Source organism: Dermacentor andersoni, chromosome 11 (assembly GCF_023375885.2).
Source record: "Dermacentor andersoni chromosome 11, qqDerAnde1_hic_scaffold, whole genome shotgun sequence".
NCBI classification, from domain to species: domain Eukaryota; kingdom Metazoa; phylum Arthropoda; class Arachnida; order Ixodida; family Ixodidae; genus Dermacentor; species Dermacentor andersoni.
Window position 1 is genome coordinate 34,514,009 of NC_092824.1, and position 18,326 is coordinate 34,532,334.

An 18,326-nucleotide genomic window follows, 5' to 3' on the forward strand; every position below is an offset into this window, starting at 1 on the left:
ATTTCTGCGTTTGAGATGTATTCGAATGCGTGGCATTGGAATTGACCCCGAGCTAAAGCTGCCATCTGCTATGTAGTGGCAGAAAGTAAAGGTATGTGCTCTAAGTCTGAGTCAAAGATCAGCAATTTAGTCTACTATACGTTCTTAATGTACGTTATCGTCGACAAGGTCAAGTACTGCCCTACCCTCCTCCTCCTCACTCCTCCCGCGCCGACCCTCTCAGCTTCTAGTGTCAAGTGAAACTAACGTAATCCCAGCTTCTGGTTCCAAGCGGAAGCGATGCCACTGCCGTCTGCTACTTGCCTTCTATAAACGTTGGCTAGTGTTGCGTAGAGGCTCGAGTGTGCAACAAGCAACGTGCTTAGATTAATTAACAACAAGCAAAAATGCGAAAACCGGAAATCTCGGAAACCGAACTGGTGTGAGTGCTGAATCAGGATACAGCGGCGCACATGGAAGGTTGGCACTGCTTAGCAAAAGTGGCAGTGACACGTGGATGCAGGGTCTTTACAACCGGCTCATCATTCTGCCATGAAAATTAACAGAGCGGACGTGACGTCACGTGTGAACCAAAAACGCTTGCACTTTTGCGAACGCAAACAGTTCCCACAACTTCCTTAAGGTGTAGTGAATAAAGTCACAAGAACGTCTGACGCCACAAATAGGAAAATCAGGCAAATCTATATCTATTTGCAGCTGGAAGATAGCAGAGTTCCATCTAGCAATTTTATTAGGAAATTATGGTTGCTAGGTTCGATCATAACGAGAGCTCCATGAAATGCTATGCCTTTTCTGAAACGTCCGGCAATGATGGAGGGCCTATTTCCACAAAGTCAACACGTAGATGGGCCACGAAGCAAAGGAGGGTGGCATCACAGGATGTTGCCTTGGCGAAGATAGCTGAGTGACGTCATGCTCCCTCCTAGTCTATTTACTGCCTCAATGCATTTGCTCCCTCCGTGCAATTATAATTTTTGTTATTTGCCAACCCCAGCAAAACACAAATGTCTACAGGATGTTTCTCCTTGGTGACAACGTCCACAGGGGCATTGTCTCAAAGTCATATGATCTCACTCATGTCTCAAAAAAGTGTTGTGAATTACGTACACAAGCTTCAACGTCCCGCGGACGTCGAGGAGACATTCGTTCCAATGCGCACTTCACGGCACTCATTAGACAGTTTTACTTTAGCGTACGCAACGATAGCGTATGCTGTATGCTGCAGTATAGCGCACGCTATTGGCGGCGAGAGGTTACGGAGTCGCCATCTGTCGGAAGCGCCTCGCTTGCGTAGTATGAGGGATCACGCGCCACGCTCCTCATAGGTTTCGCTTACGGCGCTCAACAAAAACACCACGCACCAGCCCTCCTGGACATCTATGCAGGTACTCTCAAAACGTGGGAAGTTTTTGACTGTCGGTATAATAATCTTGGGCAAACTGAAAGCACAGAATCGTTTACAGACGCTATCTCTTTACCGAATGTAAAGAGAAAGTGGTGTTCACAGTACGTGAACACCACTGCGCGCGGTAGCCGCGATGGAGTCTCCCGAACTGGCTTCTTGCGTGAAAGGTAGGCAAACGCTGAGAGTAAACTATGTGAAAGTACACTAGCAACCATTCTAGCGTGGACGCTATCTAGAACTGTTAAAAAATAATTCCGTTATAGAGACTTCGACGCCTAGTTAACGGCGACTGTGATCTGCCGTCACGACCTCAATCATTTTTTGTCTTCTTGGACAAAATTCTTGGACATTTCAATATTATTTTTCAAGTTGCGTCGCAGTGTATGTTTATCGGTCTTCTGAGCGTGCGATTTCCCTCTTCTCAATTGATTTTCGTAATCCAGTGCATTAATTCATAACACAAACATGACCATATATGCCGTGCCTTTTTTTAATGTGCGTCTTACCGCTGCCTTTCCGTTCCAGTGAACTTGCCAATATCTAGCATCAACAAGTTCATAGACCAAACCGTCATGACATTAGCCGGGCAGCGGGCGCGGGCGAGCGTCTCAGTGCGCGTTTTCTGCTACTCACCGAACATCGCGCACCCCGCGCCGTAGCAGTAATGTTCCTCGCGTCTGTGCTTGCTGCATACCCGAGTTGTAGCCGATGGCTGTCTACCGGTTCTAAGTTTCGCCAGCCAAGCTTCACACAGCTCCTTGCCCTGTGGCTACGTGTGAATAAGGCTGACACCGGGCTCCGTTGCGTGCGTCCGGCACTGCGGCACCGAACCGTAGCCTACCATGTTGCACGCCTCCAAAGTCAGCCACTACCTTTTATAGTACTTTCAAATGTTGTCAAGCAGACACCCCCAACGCGGTAAAGCCTTACCACTTAATCAGAACCGCGGCGCAGGTGGGACTTAAACTTTCGTTTTCAGCTTGTTTCGGCACTTCCCAAGCAGCCGACGCGGCCGCTGTGTCCACGTGATCCCTCATGCTACGTCACACCGACGGTGGAGCTAGCTTTTCCAGTGGTCGAGCTCGCCGCCAATGCAGCGCACGTTTTTAACAGCTTTAGTTGGCCTGCGAGATCTTTGGATCTCATAGGCCATATGCCATCGTTGTAGCTATCTCCCGACTATAGCGATAGGTGGCGCTGACATCTCGAATGTTTCTTTCGTTAGGCTTCGAGTCGTTCGAAACGAGAAGTGATCTCGAAAACACCACAAGGTTATCCATAACACTCTGTCATCGAAGCGGCCTGAGACTAGGTGAAGGCCATTTACACAGTCATTTGCTATGAACGAAGTCCATTTTACAAAAGCAACGCCAAATTCAATTCGAAGCGGGCAGCCAGGACCGCCACCATGTTTCACGCAAAATCTACAAACCACGCAGATGCTAACGCTAAATGTGAGAAATAGCACGCGTACGCTATACGCCATGGGTCGTTTGGCGTTATGCGCAGTGACGACCCACTATTTTATAGTATACGCAATGGTATAGCGTATGCTTAACTAAGACTGTCTATTATGTCAAATGCGTACGTTGCGTGGACGTCCTTTAGACAGTATAAATGCCCATTGGGGATGCTCATCCAAATTTTCAAGCAGTGGCCCAACTCGTCATCATTGCCCCTGGTAATGATTGCAGGCACTTGCCCTTATGCTCTTAATTTTTGAGGGTGTGCAGCGAACATACACATTTTTTCGTCAAGAAAAGAAACGTGCTGTCTACAAGAGGCTTCTAAATATTTATGCGAAAGGCTTTACTGAGTAGATTTTACATGTGTAACTATAGATAAAGCGCTGGACCTGCGGATTTCAGTGAACGCCACACTGCAGGCAAACGCCATGAAGAAACATAACAAGAACCTCCTTGCTGGCTGCATCGGCATCGTAAGAAACATCCCTAACGTGAATTGGGCCGATCCGAACCAATCCACACAGCTTTGGCCATGGAGGAAGAAAACTCAGGAGAGGCCCTGACGTCACTCTTTGTGAAGCTAATAAGTGAAGCCGGATATTGGCATTGCTCATGGCGTTGCTCCGCCTATCGGGCCTATCGGGCTAGCCCTCCTCTCTTGTTTACCATTCTCGCGAAACCACGCCTCGCTACGCGCAACCGGGCTGCTCGGACACGCGCGCTCCGCAGCAATACTAAACAAAAGCATGTAATCGCGATGTCTCACTGCATTACCGTTGCCGAAGTGATGTTGAAAGAAGTTCATAACGAACTTCGCAAATTGTGCCTTGAGGTTGAATGGGCTACTTTCACCGGCTCTTATGAAAATAAACATGCTTTATCAGGCCAGCCAAATTAGCTGTTGTCATCAACCGCGGGTCCGCTGCCCAGTTGCACGATTTTCAAAAAGGTCACCTTCATCACTGCTTTCTACTTGCTTTTCTTTGCTTGGATTTCCTGAGGCTCTCAGACGGTCTTGCGACGATACGAAAAAAATGTACGCATTCTTACTACACTGCAAGAACGCGCTGGAGACGTACGACACAACAACTCATTTGCGATCCATTTGGAGTTAATGAGCACAACACACTCTCGCTTGAGGAATCGTCGTGCTTTATTGAACAAACTTCGGGTGGCCGCGCATCACTACGACAGCGCGCCGGCGAGGAGGCAGAATGTCATTTTTGACTCCGCGTTTAGATTCATTGACTGCGGCCTGAGGTGCCTTCTTACCACGGTAAGTGAAGCATCACGGAAGCAAAGTTTTGCGATAGCCAGCGCATGGTGCGGAACAGTACGCGTGTAGAACCGGCCTACGTGAGAGCATGGAACAGCCGTTTGATGTGTTCGCAGGTGTACGTTCTGTGGAGCCTTGCCGACTCTTGCAGGGCATCCGCTAATTAACCTTCACTTCCCTGCGCTTCTCGCGCGCACAGATAAGATACGCCTGCGGTAGGGAGGATTCGTTCCTGAAGTCAAAGCAGCCGCTTCTTTCCCATCTTCCAAGGTGAAGCGTCGGCTGGGAGGTGCACGGTGCCGAGGGCAGCAAAATGCATATATTCTGCCTAACGCTCTATCAGGACGTGTACTGAGGTTCACCTGTGTAGGTGTGTATGAACCTCGAACGCGCTCTGCTCAAAAGACTTCGTGCTGTCGCGAGTACTGCGAGGAACAAGCAACAGCTAAGTAACATGTGTTTTACTATGCACAAAAGCAAGTTGTTACTGAACACGAACTATGCATTCATAACGTACGTCTACGTGGCGCAAATGCACCATATGCGCTGTCGAAAGCAGGAATCACTGACCTGCAAAGCGTTCATTGTACAGATTCTGAAACGCATCGGTTTCGGCCTGCGATGGCACGTTAGCATGATTCTGCCAAAGAGGGTAACATTTCCCGCGGATATTCCTTCGTCCGTTGCCATTGCCGTGGCGCGGTACATTGCGTACAGCGTTGCATCCGCGTTCATTTCACGAACTTCAGTTCCTCCTGTCCCACCTGACCACAGCAACATCCGGGAGAGCACGGTCCAGATAACGCAGCGCTACAAAAGACGGAGACCAACGCAAACCTGCCCGCACGGCGCCTTTGCCACGGTACGAAACCTACGGCGCAACACGTGTGAGCGCACAGAACCATAAAGCCGCCATTGTGGCCCGAAAGGCGTGGCCGCTACTGCAAAGAAATAAAAAAAAACAGCAAAAAAAAAAGGAGAACCTTCTTCGTCATTTCTTCCACACTTTTTTCCTAGCGCGCGGCGCGGGTAGGGCCTCTCCTCAGTTTCCTTCCCACAACGCGCACTTCGCCGTGGATATTTCTCTCTCTCTCTCTCTCTCTCGCTCCCTAGTCACTACTGCGCATGCGCCACTAGTAGCACCGAACCACAGGTGTTCCGCCGCTGCGCAGTGCCGCGCCTTTCCGACCGCAATTTGGTATGACGTCACACTGCGTTGCTCGTCGTTGCGCTCGCCTCCGCTCGCTTCGCCAGCTGCGTCGCATGCCTGATAACATGTCAGAGGATTGAAAAAGACAGCTAGCGTGCGCCGCAACTACAGTTGAGGCGGCAGTATGGACTGCGACAATTCTGATAAGCAGGAGGAGGCCTGGAATCAACATCGGAACGAGATGAAGAGGAAACGAATCGCCCAGGAAAGAGACGAACAGCGCGCCAAACGACTGCCTAAACGCCGCAACATAGCTAGACAACCAGACTAACCTGGATTTGCAATCAAGATTAACCAAGGCTAACCATGCTATGCTTTAGCTTTCGCTACGTATATCCTGGCATAGCCGAGCTAAGCCACTGCCAATTTTTTCCTCTGCCCCTCCTTGCAACGCGGTTGCCCGAGAGCACGCACCCTTCCCCTCGGCGCCTTTCCTTGCCTTACTTCGGCCAAGTCCCACCACCGTCCACCGACCAGCCATCTTACCTAATACCACGAAAACGGTCGAAAGAGCCAAATAACACTGTTCACTTTAAAAATCTGCTTCTAGATTTTAATCTTCTAAATGCAAGTCAGTGCAGTAGTTGCTGAGAAAAACGATTTCACCGTCCACGTGTACTTAGGAGCTGCCGACCTTAATAGTTACCCTAAAAAATAGCGTTTATCTTCTAGTTCCTAGAAAAAGACGCACTTTCCTGACACGGCTCAGATCGGGGGTCCACTGGCCATTGAAGTCGTGTCAGTCAAACAACGTACAATGAAGTCATCAAATGAGTGTTCTTTTAGGGTTTATAATCCGAGTGAGGCAAAATGGACGACCTTTTTAAGCCAATTTAAATTCGTTCCTCACTGTTACACGTAAAATTAAATTAAACTGCGGTGGCTTAATTAATTAAAGATAAACAAAAATACGATAATATAATTGGCAATCGCATCACATTTTCACTTGCCATATAGTAGCCTAAGACCTATAGTTGGTCTGATAACGTCCGTGGGGTGCACTGAAAGGACGAGTGTACGAGAACAGTCCTGATACACTGAAGGAGCTACAGACAACCAATCGCCCTGCGCACTGCACGTATATTTCCGGCAGCCCTCCACCGAGTGTTTAACAATATGCAGTGTCACGTGTACAGACACGTCTTCAAGCCGGCGGTTGACATTTCAGCATATCCTCGTAGTGTCAGCACTGTCACTGCCGTAAGTAAACTTAAACTTCAGATTTTAAGGCCACCATTTCCAGTGCGTAGCTATTTTTCAGACACCCAGCAGATAGAGGTGGTGGAGCCGTGAGTGACAATATGAGCTATCGGCCGTGGTTGCTCAATGGCAATAGATTATGTCGCGTTGTTGAACACGATCGCACGGATAACTTCGGCACGAAAGAAAGCGTAATTCCGGCTCAAACAGGTCCGACAACAAGAGCAGCCTGAGACACCAAAATTTAGCATAGAAAGGTTCTATGAAAAAAAAAAAATGGTAGATAATGTCGCTAATAACACGGCCGCAAGACCCGATGAAGTCCCAATACAGTAATAAATTCCAATACAAGTAACGAAGAAAATTCCGGTTGGATGGCGCGAAAGTAACATCAACATCTGAAAGCAAGATGAATTAGACCCATCCATTACTAACGCAGAATCCTCTGGGAATTTCACCTCGAAAATTGAAAATATGTTAAGTAACTATTCTTCGTTTTCTTTTTTTTCGTTTTTTCTCTAGTATGCTCTTTCGTTGCAAAGAGCAAGTTGGCTTCTTTCTATAGTCGGGTACAACTTTAGAATAAAGGGGAGGCTCCGCCCAGATGACTGAAGCGTGAGAGCCGATTGTCTCCGCGACTAAAATAGTCCCTCTAAAAAAACCGTGCTTCTAAAACGCGTAATTCTGGGTATAAACAAAGACTTTCGTATTTTGATGACTGGTTTGGTAGAGCTCTCGTGATTTGAATGCTACAGCATGTCGGATCGCGAGAGAAAAATAAACCCGTGCCTTCTACAACGCTGCACGACGTCTTCTTTTTAGTTTCATTGCAAGGGACAAAAGAAGAAAGAGCAGCTCTACATGGCTTTTGCGTTGGTTTACACGTACACAACACATTGACTACTCGTTTTCCGAGCTTACAATGAATCAGTTCCTATTTAACGAGTAGTTAAAAACACCATGGAATAAACATGCAGGATGTTTGTTTGTAGCGGTGTGCCGCCGCGGGATCCTTTTTTCAGACGAAGCGTAGCGCAGCGATGCTCGTTGCAATCTTTCGTCGCTGGATCACGGCTCAGAATATACGCATGCAGCACGAATGGTGCATCGTAATCTCGCGATAATATTTCCGGCTTGGTAGACCACCACGAACAGTTTGGGAATTCACTCTGACGAGGGGCAGACGCAATAGACTGACGCGATTCAGCCCAGTTCGAAGCCCGGGCGGCCATCTTCTCCATCGGCGGGGTCACCGGCCGTCTGGCTCATGACGTCAGTCTAGAGTGCGCGCCCATTGGTGGAGGCTTGTGTGCATTCGCCTTGGAGTAGTAAACGCCTCTTTTTTCTAAAGTTGTACCCTACTATAGGTGTGTGTATCTTTTGTGGTGTGTAAATTGGTCCGCCGTCCTGTTTGCATGTAACTAGCGTTATTTCCAGTTTCAAAATGTATAGTATGACAGGCGGCATAATGACAGGCGGCATAAAAAATGCCGCCTGTCAAAATATAGTTACGTAGTGTCCATTGCATTGTAGTGCCAATGCCCTCCTGCTTTGGTCTCGTAAGAGACTGGCAGTATTGTAAATAAAAAAAAACATAATCTGGGAATGCAAAGGTGATAAGTATAACACGGGCTCGTACAGGTCCCTTACAGTAACGTCAGTGATACATAGAGTGGCAATGTAAGCCACAAGATTAGAACTGCCGAAGTGGGTGGAGAAAAATGACATACTGGTAGAACTACAAATGGGTTCAGACCAGGCAGACGCCTAAAGTATAATATGCTTGCACTAACTCAGTACATAGAAATTTCAGTAGCTCAGAATAGACCCTTATGGATAGCATTTCTAGATATTAAGGGAGCCTACGACAATGTAGACACGGAATTTTATGGGGTATTCCTGAGCACGAAGGCATATATGATGATTTCGTGGGTCTGCTAAGAGAGATACAGCCGAGTGCAAATTGTATGGGAAGGCCGAAATCGTAATGGAGGGGTATAAATTATAACTATTAATGACTGAAGCAAGGATGTCTTCTGTCTCCAATGTTGTTCACGCTTTATGTTAAGAGCATAGAAAGACGACTGGGAAACGGCGAATTAGTGTTTTATTTATCGTACGTGCGTAATGGACAAATGGTGCAACAGAAGGTCCCCGGACAGATGTATGCGGACTAAATAGTGCTACCAGCGGACAATTCAAGAGATTTACAGAGGCTTGCGAATGTGTGTGGCAACGCAGAGCCAAATCTAGACCACGGAGAAAACAGGAATTATGACATTTAATGAACAGACGAGTAAATACGTGGTGTCAATTCCCCAGCAAGTCATACCCATTCTCAAGAAGTAGAGTAAATACCTCGGCGTGTACATAAACGAACGAAAGACTTGCCCAAGCACCCACCAAGATAACCTGAAAATAAGGGGGAAGCGGAATGCAATAGTAATGAAACATAGAGCACTGTGGGGCCGCAATAAACGTGAGGTGGTGCATGCACGAAATCTGGAAAGGAGTAATGGTGCCAGCGCGCTAACGTTCGCAAATGACATTCTGGGCTTCAGATCGGATATCTTGTCAGGGTTGGAAGTTAACTAAAGATCGGTTGGCCGGTTGGTTGGCTTTGGGAGGCCATGGTAAAACCACAAATGAGGCAGTGCAGGGTGACATGGGTTGGGTCTCTTTTGAAGTCAGGGAAGCGCGGATCAAAATTAGTTTCGAAGAAGGACTCAGGAACATTGATAAAAAAAAATGGGTGGCTAAAGTGCACAAGCATCTGTACCTCAGAAGCATGGACACAGAATAGAGGAAGCGGTCGACAAAGTTGGCAACCAGGTACAGGGTAAATGAAAATGTGAATAAACAACTAGGAGTCACCCGAGGGAAAGTGAGAGACACAGAGACAGCAAATTGGATGCAAATAATGGAAACAAACAAGACCGCGGAGGTCTACAAGAATGGGAAGGAAGAATTTAGAAGGAAATATCTATACAATAAGACAAAGAGCAGTGGCTTGCTATTTGAGGCTCGAGCTGGTTGCCTAAGGACGGAAACATACAGGAGCAAATACTCGCAACAAAGATTAGGCATGTCTATGCTGCAGCAAAAAACCCGGAGACCACCACTCAGCACATCCTAATGAATGCGAAGGTATTCACCCAGCGAGACCCGTAGGTTACGTGCACCATCCACAACTGTTTGGATTTAAAAGCTGACGGAATGATCAACCGGTCAGCAGTCGAGATACGCAAAATACTTTTAAAGTATTGGTGCGAAAAAAAACAGCAGGGAACAGATTAATACGACCTAATCCGTTACAGGCACAGCCAGGTAGCGGTACGAGGTAGATAGAGAAGGTTTGAGGAAGAGAAAGGAAAGCTTAAGGAGATGTATAACAAAACGCTAGAACGAAAAACATGTATAGCACACCTAATTAACTCAAGCAGTCTAGGTGACTATTTGTCAGCGGCCCGTTTTAAAGGGGGTGCCCATAACTCATCATCATCACAGATATCCATGGTGGAAAGAAGCCCTGACGTCGTTCTTTGTGAAGCCTCCGTGATGCAGGAAGTTGGCTTTTATACCTCATCTTGCCGGGCCCGATTCTCCTCTCTTGTTTACCTCTCTCGCCACCGGCATGCAACCCCGCCGGGCGCAGGGCTATGCGGACGCGCACGCGTGGTAGCGGATCCAATCGCAATTTACCATCGCAATACCGCTGCCGAAGCCATGTCGTCAGAGTATTGGGCTCTAGGGCTGAAAGTTCATAGTGAACTCCGCAGATTAGATCACGAAGGCGCTACTACTACTACTACTACTACTACTACTACTACTACTACTACTACTACTACTACTACTACTACTACTACTACTACCGCCGCCACTACTTTTGCCGGCTTTTGTGAAAATAAATCTGCGCATTCTCACTGTACTGCGAGAATACACAGGCAGCGACCGGCATCACACTTTATGTACATCGGGACGCGTCCACATATATGGTTAGCCCATTTCCAGTTTGGAAGAACCAACACGTACGTCACTCGCGGATTTGAGGCATTGTTGTGCTTTATTTAACAAGTTTACTTTTATTTAAACGAGTCATATATCCGCTTTATTTAACAAGCGCAGATGTGACGAGCCACAGCGTGCCGACGAGGAGGCCAGCAAAAGAGAACACGTTTACATACCTGACTGTGTCTTGAGGTCTATTCTCCTTACGGTTAAGCGAAAGTTCACGGAAGCAAAGTTCTGTGGTATCCACTGCGCGGCGTTGAACAGTAGGTGTGTATAGTGTCCCTGTATATAGTTACTTTTGTGTTTCAATGCATAAAACAACGATTTGTTAAGAAAGTAGCTGGAACGCCAGTGCATTTCTCCGCAAAGTTCGCTAATTAATATCTCGAAACTGGTGTCATTCCGAGAATTCGTTCCAAGTAATACGCCTTGCAAACTCCATGGCTAGAGTTCATAAATTGCAATATGGCTCATAAGGTAATAAGTTAAAAAGCCAATGAGTGAAATTTTGTTAACTAATCGGTTAAGCATTTCAGCTTCTTGCGTAAGTAATGCCTGACCCTTCGTGTAGACCAGCTCATGAACTATAATTGCGCTATCTGTCACTGGCACCCTTTAAAAATGTTTGAAAGTGTTCGCTGCAACACCCGGTATATGCACATCGCTCTTGTACACATCTCACTATGCACAATCACTGTCATCCGCACCCTCACTTTCGTTCCCATTTCCCCTACGCAAACTAGCAGACCAGAGACAACGCTTCTCCGGAAGACCTCTCTTTCTTTCCCACATAAAAAAAAAAATTATCTCTCTCTCTCGTGCGTTATAGCGCGAACAACAAAGAGTGCGTCGTAAGACATTGCCTCTTCTAGCGCGTGCGCTACGTTTATGTTGTAATGACTGATAGGTTTTCATTCTTGTTCTTTCCACCTGCGAAAGAAGGTTGTACTCAGTGTTTGCACCGGTCCTCGAGCCCGTCTTGTCTGAATCCTCTTATCTGCTATACCCGCCAACGAAATGCGTAATGACAAAAAATTTCACTTTCTATAGCAATTTACAAATAGTGACTGTCTAATAATTCACTCTTGGTCGTGTTTTTTGGTTCGAGGCATCGTGTGTCATGTCTAAAGACCGGTACTCTAGGGAATGCGCCTTTTTTCTCCTTACGCCCTTATCGTGCCTATTAAGCACGGGCCTTCAAATATTTTAGTGTCACTTTTATTGTGCTTATAAATGGCGATCTCGATTTTGGTGCTTATATTACATTTTCAGAGCCTTTAAATGCCTGTTTTCGTATTTTGTCTTTGCCTTATGTTGTTTAAAACGTTATCACAAACGGACAAGCTTGGCTAAAGGCCGCCGCTTATTATCATAAACATATCGCCGGTGCAAGTGCTGTCATTGACAGTTTGCAACAGACAAAGCATCGCTGTGAGTAGGGCTTAAACTGCGCTACATGATGATACACTCGATGGTGACTAGGCTTACGTGTGCTCTCAATTCCCGTTTCTTAGCCGACTTTATTGAGAAACAAGCATGCTCGGGTGTAACTCTGACTCGAAATCTGGGGTTCGTTTTGGACTTTCAAGAAAGGGTCACACCATCCCCGATGTGCCTATTGCTGATAGATGAGCAAAACGAGAACAAGGTGAAAGCAGGAGCCAATATTTCGACAAGTGGACTTGTCTTCTTCAAGGCGACATATGCTTTCCACGCCACAGTATATGTAGGTGGGCTTCTTCTAAAGGGGAGAGGGTGTAAGGCGGGTGGGTGCGGCAACGAGCCAAGGTGTGTTAGCGTGTCGAATTGAGAATACAGGAGTGCTGTGCACAAGGCCAGGGACACGGCCGTCTGTCAATCACGTGTCAACGCCGGTGTGTCAGCCGGCGTGTCAACGGCATGCACAGCAGCCCTCTATTACCTGTTTCGCTGGTGGTCGTGGGCTAGGCTGTCTCTGAAAGAGATAATAGAAGGAGCGCAGAAACCGGTGCTCATAAAAAAAGGAAAATACTGAAATGGCATCAATAAATAAATAAAGGAAAAGCACAGAAAGAAGAAGAAAAAAGGAAAGAAGACAGAAAAAACCGCAAGGAAACGCATAGCTTGCATATAGCTTAAATTTAGGTGCTATAGCTAAATTTACGCTTAAATATAGCTGCCTATAGCTTGAAATTTAGCATAGCGAATAGATTCTAAAGCTCCCTTCGAAACGTTTATGCGTATTGGTTGCAATGCTTTGAACATTTGGATAAGGTATGATTCTCCGTATTTCCTATCTTGTTCAGAACGGAAATTAGACTGTAAGATGTAGAGGTTGAGTTCATCAAAGTTATGACCTGCTTGGTTTAAACGCTCGGCGATGGCTTTGGGAAGTTTTTTAGCTGTGTGCACGCGATGTCCGTTTATTCTGACGTTCATTGATTGTCCCCTTTAGAGTTAGCTGATAGAGTTTGAAACATCAATCAGCCTTTGACGAAAATTCCGGGGCTTCGGCAGCGAAATAACTGCCAAAGGTTCTGACCGACGAATATTTTGTAATACGACAAGACAGTGGATCAACAAACGTCCAAAGTACAAATATATGCCGCTGACTTTGCGGTTGCTAACCGTTTCTGGTGCCACATATGAAACCCGAAAATCTCGAGATGGTGCTTATCTGACACTGCTTTCATTTTTGTCGTGGTGTCTAGTGACCCTAAATTTAAATAAACATTGTAACCTACACAACTTGTCTAATTTCTTTTATAAAGAAAACAAAATGAATTTCACCAAACAGGGGTTTAGCTGGCTGTGTTCCTTAGAAAGTCATAATTTATCCTAAGATTCGTAGCCAAAGTTTTTTTTAATTGAGACTACACATGACGGGCCTGAAGGAACGTATTTGGCACCTGTGCAGGGTGTCCCACATAACTTGAGCCAAGACTTCAAAAAATAAAGGGCGCGTCGGAAGCAAACTGAACTGAACGCATATTATTCGCAATAGCCTATAGTAACTAAGATAATTTCTTGTTTCCCAATAACTTACTGATTAAGTTTAATTACCAAACTTTTAAATTATTGGCTAAGCATCCCAAGTATGACGAGCAGATTTGTAGAGCACTTTCAGAAACCACCGATCGATTTGTTTCCTGTAGGATATACGTCTGCCGTAGTCCTTTTTTCCGGGTTGCAAAAAAATCCCATGAAATATAAAAAAAAATATACACGTGATGGAGTGCTTGCGCAGGGTTATCGTGCTGCTCTCAAGCGTGCATTCGGTGAACAAGGTCGGCTGCATCATGACTCCCGGAAATAAAAAGAACTACGTGAGACGTATCGTACAGGAAACAACTCAATCGGTCGTTTCTGAAGGTGCTCTACAAGGCTGCGTGACACACTTGGAGTCCTCAGCCAGTAATTAAAAAGTTGGATAATTAAACTCAATGAATTAGTTATGGCAAACAACAAAAAGGTTGCCTGAGATACCATACGCGAATGCAAATAGTATGCGCTTGGTTCAATTCGCTTCCGACGCGCCTTTCATTTTTTAAATCTTGGCTCACGTTACGTGGGACACCCTGCGTATGTCATAACTGGCAGCTTTAGTGCCTGTTTATAGGCGTCTGAAGTCACATTTTTTAGTTGCTAAACATACGGTCTCTAGCCCATGCGTAGCTCACACGCACACACACATATGAATAAAATAAAAACAAAGGCAGAATTAGAAGAAACACGTGCACCGAAAATCTCCCAGGCTCCCAATCAATCCTGAATGTAATGTTTTATTATCTCTCTTTCAAGAGCCGTCATTCGCCGAGTACATGTGGCAACAAACAGTGCTTCGACAACGCGTGTAGTGTCTTCGGCTTGATAGCTTATATATCAGCGGCACAGTGTGTAACAAGGAACCCAGAGTCTCAAGCTTATGTGCGCTGTGCTCAAGTCATTTTTTTTTAAAATTTGTATGTTATATTTGCGTCATCATTGACTGTGTTATGCTTTGTGCAAGTGTGAGTGCTTCGTAACTACTTCTCTGCAGTAAAGAAAAAAAACACATGTTGCCATAGCGCTGTTGGCTGTAGCGTCAACTTTCAGAGGGGAAGGGCTGCGTGGTGGATGCTGGTTGCATGACGACAATAATTTCTTCTTGCAAAGAAGATACGGACAGCACGGCTTATGGGCTGAGTGCGGCAGTCACAGCTGTTTGCATGTGAGTTGTTGATCGTCATCCTGACAACGTGATGCTGATGATTTCTTGTTACGGACGGCTGGTTGTGCAACGTACAGGGGTGGACAGCTTTGCCGCAAAGTCCGTTGCAAGAACCGCCAGGGGGAAAAACGGCTTTTCCTCATAAACACTCTTATTGCGGAGAAGCACGCGTTCAACGTGCATAGAAGGGCCAGGGTCAAGTTTGCGATAAATCTCACAACCTTAATAAAGGGAAAAAATTGTGAAAGTACAAGAAAACACAGTTTGGAGGTGTTGGGAGTTAGTCGAACTTACAACTTTAATATGACGAGTGTTAATAGCTAATTTTAGATTGTAATGGTAAGAACAGTTAAGTTCACTTTTGCATTCCTTGGACATTCCTCTCCATTGATTTTTTTGGATGACTATTCAAGGAGAGCTTAGTGCCTGTGTGTGGCGCCTGCCGTTCTATGACATGATAGTTTTGCTTATATTGTTTATCATAAAAACAAGAACTGTACAACGCGGCAATTGCCATATCGATCGATGCCAAAAAAAAAAAGAAGAAAAGAAGCAAAGTAAGACAAGGCAACGACAATTAAACTCTTCCATGTACGGTAATATACAAGCTCAGAGACAATGAACGGAGTGTGAACCCACACATGACTTGTTTAGAAAAATAAACTATTAAACATAAGTTCTACAAGATTAATGGATAAGAATATAAAAGCGTACTTGAAAAAATTAAAGGCACTAGATAATTAGACCGTTGAGGTGACACAATGATTGAGGTAGTGCTGAAAGATTGCCTGGGGCATATTCCCTGAAAATCTTCAGCAACAAGTGAAAAGAGAGGCAATGCGCAAGTTTAGATCTCGGGCGGTCTACCTTCTAAGGCCACGTCCGTGCCGGAGCCCTCAGCTAGCAACGTAAATCTGGGGGTTGTCGGGCGCGTGCCGCATTACACTATTATTATTATTATTATTAATATTATTATTATTTTGCTGGGGAGCACACCAGACAGGACGGCCGGAGCAAAACCTGCCAGCGCGCGCAATCTCAGAGGCCATAAGTACAGTCACACGCTTTGTGGCCGTGAACGCAGAAGCAAGCGCCACTTGGTACACGCAGATTAATGTGGTGAGCGATTAGCGAGATCTTGCCGTTTGTAGATTTATCGGAGGAAGTGCCTGATCGCGCTCGCGCGTCGTCTGTTACACTTCACAAGCAGACCATAAGTCAGTTCACATGCGCATAAGACTTCGTATTTAGTCGTTCCAGATGTCGCGTGACACTGGCGGTAGCAGACGACATGCAATTGTGATTAGGAAGTGACGTCACGTAACATACAAACTACCAAAACATGCCAGGTTTAACGCCAGGCGCTCGCCAGTGCGGTCTGCCTGCACTGAGTGGCACACCCTCCCGTGCCCACCGCCATAAAGCTTGCAACTATACTTGTCGGTTACTCGGTGTTTTTCTTGTAATATGAGTATCTATTAGCTCTGAAATAAGGGAGGGACACTTAGTGAAAGACGCACGGTCTTACTTTACTTTTGTACGGATGCTCGCCGGAACAAATAAATGTGAAATTATAGAAATAATAAAAAACACGGCGTGCTGGAGTGCTGCTTTGTGCTGCTGAGAGAATGCAACGTAACTGTGGTCAGCTTGTGTTACACATTTGTAACACTCACTGGCGACAAGCGTGCTCCACCTTAACTAATGAATTAAGTGCTCGCATTTTTCGTTGAGGAGGCACACGTGCACTTCATACTGTGGCTCATTATGTCTTGCAAGAACTCTGACCCCTCCGATCGTATAACTTAATTCATTGCCAAGTGTGCAGCAGCTAGGCGTTCGCCTTCACGTGTTGCAGGAGTGTAACACGCTGCTGAACTTTTTTTCTGTTAAGAGAACGATAATCGGCACAGAATCGAATCTAGGCATCTTTCTTCGTAACAAGAACTGGGGATGCCCAGGGGCTATCCGAAGGCTGAATGACGCCGCATTTAAGCATATCAACCACTTGGTCTTCGGTAACACGGCGCTCTGTCACGGACACACAATATAGTCTGTCCGAAATGGGTAGGCCACGCATCATATGCAATCATGAGGAGCAGGCAGCTTTCGATCAGCAACGCCGTGAGCAGAATCGAGAAAGAGCTCGTCTACGCAGTACCGCTGCTGCAGGCTGGGCACAAGAACACGCTCGTGCAGCCAAGTGAAAGCAGCAACTGCGTACCGTGGGTCGGGCAGCCAACCAAGCCGTCGTTTAATGAACCGTCGGGATTAACGCAGTGATATACACCGGGACCACACGCTTCAGCTTCGCTGGTTAACCATCTGTATGGAGTGCTTGAGCGGTGATTTTTTTATCATTTCTTCCCCGGCACTTGCGTACTACCATTCTACAGCATCTTCGTGACACACCGACAGCTGGACATCTCGGCGTCTTCCGCACCTATGAACTCGCTGCGGCAGTGGTTCTTTTGTCTTGGCCTTTACCGTACTGTGCGCTACTATATCGCCGTCTGCTATCGCTGTCTGCGCCGCAAACGTCCTTCTCGGGCACCCTGCTGGTCAGCTTCTGTAGGTCGACATTCTACCAGAGTCATTCTCTCGTGTCGGCATTGATCTGCTGAGGCATTCTCCTACATCCGTCTCCGGCAATAAGCAGATTGCCGTCGTGACCGACTACGCGACAAGATTTGCCGTCATGCACTGTGCTGAGTAGCTGCACTCCAGACATCACAGATTTTCTGCTTATCGACGTTATTCTTCCTCACCCTGCTCCATGGTAGATGCTTACGGATCGTGGCCGCTCCTTCGCGTCCGAAGTTGTCGAAGACATTCTTTGCAGTTGCTCTACAATGCATCAACTAGCGTCTACGTATAATCCACGATGAAACGGTCTTACTGAGTGGCTCAACAGTACACTGATGGATATGCTGACCATGTATGTCTGTTTATTACCGCAATTGGGATACCAGCCTACATTACGTTACATTTGCATACAGTTCGGCCCGTCAGGACACCGCCGGCTATTCGCCGTTCCTTTTTTCGTATGGCATCCACCCGGAGTTGCCATTAGACTCACTGCTACTTTCAGCTCCTTGCGTTCTCACTGAATATGCCCGCGACGTCGTTGTGCGAGCCCAAATGGCTCGTCAGGTCGCTCATGCGCACTCTGCGCATTGCAAGTGTCTCAGGGAGAACGTTACCACAACCGGCACCACGACGTCACTATACTCCTGGAACTCTGGTTATACTCTGGTGACGCTGAAGTAGCAGATGACGTTCGAGGATAGAGTGGATCGTTCAAGTAATTCCCGTCGTTGGCTTTGCGAATAACGTTGTAGGGTTCCGCGTAGAAGTTCAGGAGCCTGTGCGAGAGGCTCCTGAAATTCTACGCGGGACCCTACAAGGTTATTCGTAAGGCCAACGACAGGAATTACTTGATCGCTCCACTCTTTCCTCGAACGTCGTCTGCTACTTCACCTCTAATTGATGTAGTGCATGCGTCGCGGCTACAGCCTTAACACTCCGCCAGTGCACTGCAAACTTAGCAGCCGCCGTGACGGCGCTCA